This window comes from Myotis yumanensis, unplaced genomic scaffold (assembly GCF_028538775.1).
Source record: "Myotis yumanensis isolate MYYU_CA2020_CCGP unplaced genomic scaffold, mMyoYum1.0.hap1 SCAF_8, whole genome shotgun sequence".
Taxonomy (NCBI): domain Eukaryota; kingdom Metazoa; phylum Chordata; class Mammalia; order Chiroptera; family Vespertilionidae; genus Myotis; species Myotis yumanensis.
In genome coordinates, this window is record NW_027223759.1 from 38,502,089 (window position 1) to 38,510,237 (window position 8,149).

The following is an 8,149-nucleotide window of genomic DNA, read 5'->3' on the forward strand; positions in this document are numbered from 1 at the left end:
TTCAATGATCAAAACGTTTTAAAGATAATTTTTACTTTTAAATTGTTTTAAAACAGTTAAAAGTTCTGATTCTATAGTTGCAATTTTATGAAAGAGTGGCTGAGTATTTGATGGGATACATTGCTCTTTGATAAAATACAGGCTCAGATTATACATTCATTAGGAATTTCTCAAAATTCCATAGGTTCTTGTGACACAGAATATTAACCTATATCTTTAAAAAATGGTTCCAGGCTTAAATGAATTAGATAAAGACAGAAGACAAGCAAGATAGACATAGACTTTTACTGTGAAATTTCTGAGGTTTTTTAATGTGCAAATATACATTAAAATCTCAAATGATGAAAGGGGCATGGTAAACATCTGTGGTTTAACTTTCCACGGTTTCAGTTACCTGTGGTCAACCATGGTCCAGAAATATTAAATGGAAAATTCCAGATATAAACAGTTCGTAAGTTTTAAATTGCGTACGATTCTGAGTAGCATGATAACATCTCACGTCATTGCACTCTATCCCACCCGGGATGTGAATCGTCCGTTGGTCCAGCGTATCACACTGGATGCACTACCTGTCTCTTAGTCACTGAGTAGCTGTCTCAGTTATCAGATTGATTGTTGTGGTATCGTGGTGCTTGTGTTTCAGTAACCTTTATTTTACTTAATAACGGTCCCAAAGCCATTCACAAATTTTTTATTACAGCATCTTTAATAATTATTCTATTTTATTAGTTACCGTGTTAACCTCTGTGCCTAATTTATAAATTAAACTTTATTCGAGGCATATATGCATAGGAAAAATCATAGTGTGCATATACAGGCCACTGTCGAGGGTGTCAGGCATTCCCTGGAGTTCTTGGAACGCCACAGATAATTGGGAACTCTTGTCTGCAAAATTTTTCACACTTAATGGAACACAGAACCGAAACTCGTTTGGGAATTGCCAAACTAATGAACTTTAAATGTATCCCTATGAAGTAGTTTAGTCAATTGTTCTAATTTTTTTAAATATCCAAAAAATAGACTATTTTTTTCAGTTTTTATCTGCATATTTAATATTAGACAAAGTGCAATTTTCTGATTCTTTGTTAAAGGAAAATGTTTTTTCTAAAATAAATCTCATCTTTTGAAACCATTAGTTAATAACACTAACTAGAGGCCAAAGGCAGCTATAATTATTTGCATCATCATCCAGAATTGGCTTTCCTCTTAATAGAGCCCATTTGCACTATAATAAAAAGCATGATAGGAACTGATTAAAGCTGGCTGGAACAGTTCTCATTTAAGAATTTCTCTTCCTCTGTCAGCGGATGTTTCTCTCTTAATGTTATTTTAATGCAGTCGTTTTATGTTTGAAAATGAAGGCAATCATGTCAGTCCACGAGCTGGCAAGAGACAGTTATTGATTTTACAAAGCAGTCACCTTTAAAAATCCAGATGAGATGACTATTTATTATTTTGCAAGTACGAATCAGTTTCTGTAGAAACAAGAATAAAGCATGATAAAGCAATGCATTTTGAAAGAATGGAAATGTGAGAAATAGCTTGCCTTAATGTGTTTCTTTACATTGTGTCATTGTAATAAACATTTCTCATTGATTATTTCTCCCATAGTTTGGGCAATTTTCATTAGCTTGCAATGTGCCAAATGCATAAATGGACCAACTTCACAAATGACATATTCTGGAACCACCTTTTGCTCACTGAGTTATTGCAACTCACATGTAACAATACTAGTTCATCTACGTCACCAAGAGAAGTGTTCCTGTAACCTCATGCAAAAATGAGCTTGGTAGACAGAATAATTTCCTACACCCATCAGGGCAATGGCATTGAACTGTGTTCCGCAGAGCCTGTGGGGGAGGGTGCAGAGACGAACCAGCATGGAGGTTGCCTTCTGGGTGGGAAGGCCAGGAAGAGCACACTGGATGGTGCCCCAAATCTCTCCCACACCCCCCTTCCTGCCAGGGAAGTTACATAATAGAGTTCTGTGTAATAATCCATTTAAGGCTAAAACCAACGAAACAAAACCGAAGCCCCCAAACGAACAAACTTTACAAGGCGAATTTTCATTTTTGAATGGATATCATTAGGAACCCTTTAAAAAGAAATATTAGCAACAAATTGTATAAAAACATGCTTTTTACATTAAAAAATGTTCACAAAAAGTTCCCTGAAGAAAGCAAACCTGTGTAGAGCATAACATGATAAAATATCCTTGGATAACTAAAGAAGCTTAATAAGATTTGAAAGTTTTTTTCTTCCTTTCATTCTCTTTCAGATCCTTAATGTCAGAAGGGAGTGGGGGGTAGAAAATGGTTCCAGAAAGTCTATGCTGAAGGCTAAAGTATGACCAAAAGGATTATTTTTCTCCAACTTCAGAATAGCCAACCTAAGGCAGCAGGGAAAACTATTATTCAGTCAATGGTGTTGGCTCCCCTGTTAGAAATATGTAGAAAATTCCCCCCAGGTTCTGCCTTGTTCTACATCCCCACAGGAAAGCAATTCTTTCATTTCTCACTGGCTCCAGGGCACATCCCACTAGAACAGTTGCCAACCTTAGCTTTTAGTTCCCCAGAAATAACTAACTTGACAGAACAAATAAAGGTTAAAAGATCTTAAAAATGTGGCCAGACAGCCAAACAGGTAGCCCCCACTTTGACAGCAGGTTATGAGCATGTTAAGGCAAATCACATACAAGTTAGCAAGGACCTGAATTCCAATGAGAAGAAATAGATTTCCGTTCTCGTAAGCTGAGGAATTGGGCACAGGACTCCCTTAGACGGACAGAAAAGTGTGGCCCATTCACCTTTTTCATTCTAAATGTCTTGTTAGGGCCACAACAATAACAGACAAGTCTGTAGGGGGATGTATTTCAGAAAGCAGATCTCTTTCAGACGCATTAAAAAGGCTTAATTAACCCAACACGTTGAATTTTAGCTTCATTATCTCAACCCACCATATTCTAGAGGAGGCTTCGCAGTCGTACAGAAATAAAACAATACTGTATGGCCAAAGAAGTGTGTGTGTGTGTGTGTGTGTGTGTGTGTGTGTGTGTGTGTTTCTCTTTGGCAGATGGATAAATCCTTGATTGTGGTTGGGTTCTGTAGCTTGTCTTGAATCCCCTAACTATTTCAGCCACCACCAAATAAGAAATGCCCTGTCATTTTCCGGTAGCAGGGAATCTGAGAGCTTCCAAATTTGCAGGGGAGCAAAAGCCTCAGATGATTCTTGTGCTCATTGAAGGCTGGAAAGACTGATGCAATACACAACACTCATGACACCACAGAGAGAACAGCATATCTGCTCTTGCTCCTAAATGAACTCTCGAGTTCATAACTCCACATTATGGATCAAAATTCAGTTATTGGGAAGAACATTTAGAGAAAAACTTACGTAAAAATTGCAGTTCATTCATTGGAGGGCATTTACATTTTATCAAAGTTTTCAAGGTCATTTTATATGAGTCAAGGTTTTATAAATATGACTATAGACCTTGGGTACTCTAAATTTTGTTGTTTTTTTGTGATTAAAAACTATGCTTTAATTATGTTCAATTTGTAACAATGAAATTGGGGGTCACCACAATATCAGGAACTGTATTATAGGGTCGCAGCATTAGGAAGGTTGAGACCCCTGGTCTAAGGTTTATTTCTACCTCAGTTGCTGGCTCCTACCCAGCCTGGCCCTGGTCCGTGCTTGGGCAGAAGGCAACCAACTGATGTGTTTCTCTCCCATCGATATTTCTGTCTTTCCCTCTCTCCCCCACTCTCTCTAAACATCAATGGGAAAATATCCTTGGTTGAGGATTAAAAAAACAAACCAAGGTGGGTAACCTGGTCAGAAGGTCAAATCTTCAAAGTTCATGCAAGCTCTTCCTCCCAGGGGGTCAGGACTGAATATTCTTGAGCATCTCCAGGAAAGCCTGCGGGGATGGTACCTCCACATTCTGGAAGGTGTTCTGGACTCTGCTGAACAGGATGAAGTAATTCACCTCCTGCCAGATGAACCCGAAGTGGTTCTCATCGAACAGGATGAAGACTCCAGGGAAGCGCCCTGTGCAGGCGAAGCCATGTAAAGTAACAGTAAAAGTAGCAGTGTCCACGGCATAGAAACACATCCTGCAGGTTCGCGGGTAATTCTGGTCTACTGAGAGCACCCCCACAGGCAGAAAAAATGGAATAGGCTGCTCCTCCGAAGCTGCAGCCCTGGACTCTCTGACACTTTGCTGGGCAGGGCCCTGCCAGCCATGGCCCTCGCTTTCCTCAGTCCCGTCTTCTTGCTGCTGCTGCTGCTCCCGGATCACCTGCTTGTCAATCTCCTGGACCACGCGGGAGAGCTCATTGAAATTGCTGAACATCTCGCCATCTGGCAGCTGGATGCGGCGCATGAGGTGGATCTCTAAACTGGGGTTGGAGTCTCCCGTGACCTTCGTGAGCCTGGCATACTTCCCATGGAAGCTGAGCATGGCAATCGATAGGCCGAAGACATTGCAGTTGGCTTGGAAGAGGCCTGGCCTGATGAGGTCATCAGGGTGGCTCGGCGGGAGGTAGAGGCGGAGGTAGGTCAGGCAGTCATACTGCTGTCTGTCCTCATGAATGAGCAACCGACCCAATTCATCCACAAGCCTCATCGGTAAATCCTTTATGTGGTCTGTTTTGTTGCACTGGGTGATGAACCTGTCCTTCTGAATCTGCACGTGGCGGTTGTGAGGCCTGCTGTGGCGGCCTTCCATGCACTCCACCGTGGCTGATGTCCTCTCCGTCAGGCGAATTCTGAACACGGGCTTGAATTGCATTGAGCCATCCACATTGGTGTTAAGCCAAGGCCCATTTTTCCAACCAGTAATGCATAAGCCGTCCACCACGACATTCAGCAGTGTTCTATAGCCCTCAGTGTCTAGCTGCCACAATCCCAAAATGTGTCTGTATGGGTGGAACAGCTTTGCATAGACTTCTCGATAAGACATACTTATTGTCTCCAGATTCTGCAAGTTTTCACAAAGGCCAAACTCCTCACGGCAGCGCTGTCTCCAGATGCTGTCGATTTGCAGGATGTGGTGGAATTTGGTGCAGGCCAGGGCCAGGTTGGGCAGATCGGTCCCGGAGAGCGAGGCGAAGATCTCCACCAGCAACTCCACCGGCAGGTCCTGCAGTAAGCCATGTGGAGGCGGCGAGGGCGGTATGGGATTAGCCATTCCTCCACTCCCCGCACACCACCCCATTGCCCTGTCAGCCTTGATGTGCTTTTCTGCAGAGGACGGGGCCGGCTTGCCGTAGGCTGCTGCCCTCTCAGCTGGGCCCTGGCACTCCTGACGACACCGCTTGCCATTGGCCCCTGTCCTCTCAGCTGGGCGCTGGCGCTTCTGAGGACACCGACATCCCTGCAAAGATCCGATGACCCAGAGGCAAGTGCACTCCTCCATGCCTCTAGGAGTAATAGCCACCACAATGTGAGCCCCAGAGCCTCAGCCTGGCTTTAAGCTGGCTAGTCCCGCCCAGAGAGTCACGCCCCCAGGGTCTAGCCACACCCCCTCAGAGGAGCCAATTGTAGAACCTTAGCAATACTTCCAAAAGAAACCCATACCCAATAACAGTCGCCTCCCTTACCCAGTGCCCCGTCCCTGTCCTGTTGGGGTCCAACCCCAGCAGGTCCAGGGGTTCCCAAAGGTGTGGATGGAGTCTGCGAAGAAGGAATGACACGAAGACAGCGTTCAGTTGATCAGCACCCTAGCCAGGGTCTCTAGCCAGGATCTGGTTAGGATCTCCAGGAAGTTCTGGTTAGGATCTCCAGTGAAGTTCTGGTGTCTATTGTCTTGTTACATCTGTATTTATACCAGTTGATTTAATCCTGTCAATTTCTATTCCAAAGGTTAGGGCATTTCTTATCTCCTTTCCAGGGAGTAAAGATTATGTAGCTTAAGGGTGATTGTTTGTAGTTAAAGTGATTAACTACCCTCCTGGCACTTAGTTAAGGGGTTTTATCCCCTCCCTAACTTCAGGGGAAAATCCCTACCTGGGGAAACAACCTTTCTTGGAGAGGTGACCTTGGTTAAAACACATAGCGGTAAGGGGAACAAACATATTAAGAACAGTATGCTATATATGCCAGGTCCCTTGAAACATATGCTGTGCAGATGTTTCTTTCCTGCAGTGACTGTGTCAAGCAGCAAGGATCGACCGGCTTATGGCAAATTCCCCCTTTTTTATTTTTTAAATGATAGCGCATGCAAATCAGTGGCCACCTCTCAGATTGGGCCGTTTAAGACTCAGAAGAAGACTGGCAAGCAATGACAGTGAGCATAGCTATAAACATAGTGGATGGGGCGCACAAGGAGCCCTGTTCCTGTGGATTAAGTAAATGCATTACCTGCGTCACCACAATGGACCCAGAGAAGCTCCTTGTCCCATCGTTCCAAAGACTTAGAGTTGCCCGGATGACAGAAAAGCAGAAAAAAGAAGAAAAGGAAGGCTATGCAAGGGACTGAGGTGCCAACATAGGATCAGCTGAAGAAGCTAACAACTGAGGCCCAACAGATGGTAGAAAAGCAAGAAGTGGAAGCTACTCTCTCAGCCAAGTCCGAGGACTCTAAGTAAATCAGCAAAAGAAACTTTCATTTAGCAGAAACTCAGTTATTTCATCAAATGGAAAGACTTACTTACAGGAGCCTGGAAGAGACCTGATGTAATTTTAACCTGGGGAAAAGGATATGCTTGTATATTTCCACAGGATGCAGACTCACCTCTAAATTTTGTTTTGATGAAATCCCTGTGAAAGATTTCTCTTCCTGACAGTTTGTTTCATGAAAAGTACCTCATTTTAGGGAGGAACAACCCATACTAATAACCAAAACTTCAAACTTCTTTCAGATGAAAGCTCCTTCCCTCCCCCCACCCCTTATAAATGCAATTTTAAGGTGGTTGATCATTAAAATTGACAGACTATTATCATTTCCTGTATGAATGGTCCAGTAGCTCACTTTAAAATGTCGAGGTGCTTGGCTTTGTCATTTGGGCCTTAGAGGAAACTGACTTAGAAAGAGTTCTATTTTAACATCTTGACACATACCAGACCAACTAAATATCTGTCTCCCACTAGACCACAAGATTTACCATATCATCTGAATATCTACCATCAAGTTAACACCGTGCTTTTAGCCACCATTGTAGCTCCAGTAACTAAATGTGTCGAATGTGTGAGACCTGATCCTTTTCTTCACTTTCTCTAACCTGTCAAATTTATCTTTCAAATTTCAACTAGACCATTAATTCTTTTGCAAGTTTTCCCTAATCCCATTCACAGAATCAAGTATTTTTTCTCTTCATATCTCCCATAGAACCTTACTTGTACCACTATTGTGTGGTTTATCTCCAACCACACTTCTGTAGATAGTCAGCATGTCACCTGTCTTTCTCCTTAATGTAGGGGAGAGTACTTTGTCCCTGATGCCCTCGTCTGTCCCTGCATGTAGCACAGTGCCTTGTAAATACTAGGGGATCAAAATGATCTCCCCTTCTCCCACATGTGTTTGTTTCTTTCTTTCTAATTGCACTTTGCTAGCAAAGGATCATCAACAGGTGGAGTTTAAGGGTCTATAACTCACCCACTAAAGAAAAAAAAGCTTCCATTCCACCTGAACTGAAAAGAAAAGATAAGCTTCAAATACCACGAAGCTTATAAACGCAAGTTTTAAGGTCTGGAAGGTGGTTGATGATTAATGTTGACAGACTATTATCATTAGTCTGAATGCTATGTATCACTGCACATCTGAGGGAGATGTCTGCCATATAGTACAACCAACATGGAGCCAAGACCACAGGAATCGGATGACCTGGCTTAGAATTATCTGGCTGTCAGTTAATTTCTCTGAAACTCAGTCTACTAATCTATAAATAGGCATTACATGTGTGTATCAGGAGCTTTATTGAAAACACATCTGTGTACATCATTGGCTCATGGCAGGTACTTAATTAGTAGCTATTATTAAAATTAATATTGCTGATTCACTAAGTGCCTTCTATGTGCCAGACCTGCTCATGGGGACTTATGTGCCCTTTCATTTGACCACTGCCCTTCCTTGAAATGGATCAGAGATAGACTTTAATTTAGATAGTGAGCTTCGTGGTATTGGAAGCTTATCTTTTTTTATTTA

The 8,149-nt window shown here is 42.6% G+C and overlaps 1 pseudogene; it reads right to left on the reverse strand.

Annotated features, from left to right (window-relative positions):
• Positions 1-3,886: 3,886 nt before the first annotated feature.
• LOC139015473 (F-box only protein 31 pseudogene) lies at positions 3,887-5,422 on the reverse strand (annotated as a pseudogene).
• Positions 5,423-8,149: the final 2,727 nt, after the last annotated feature.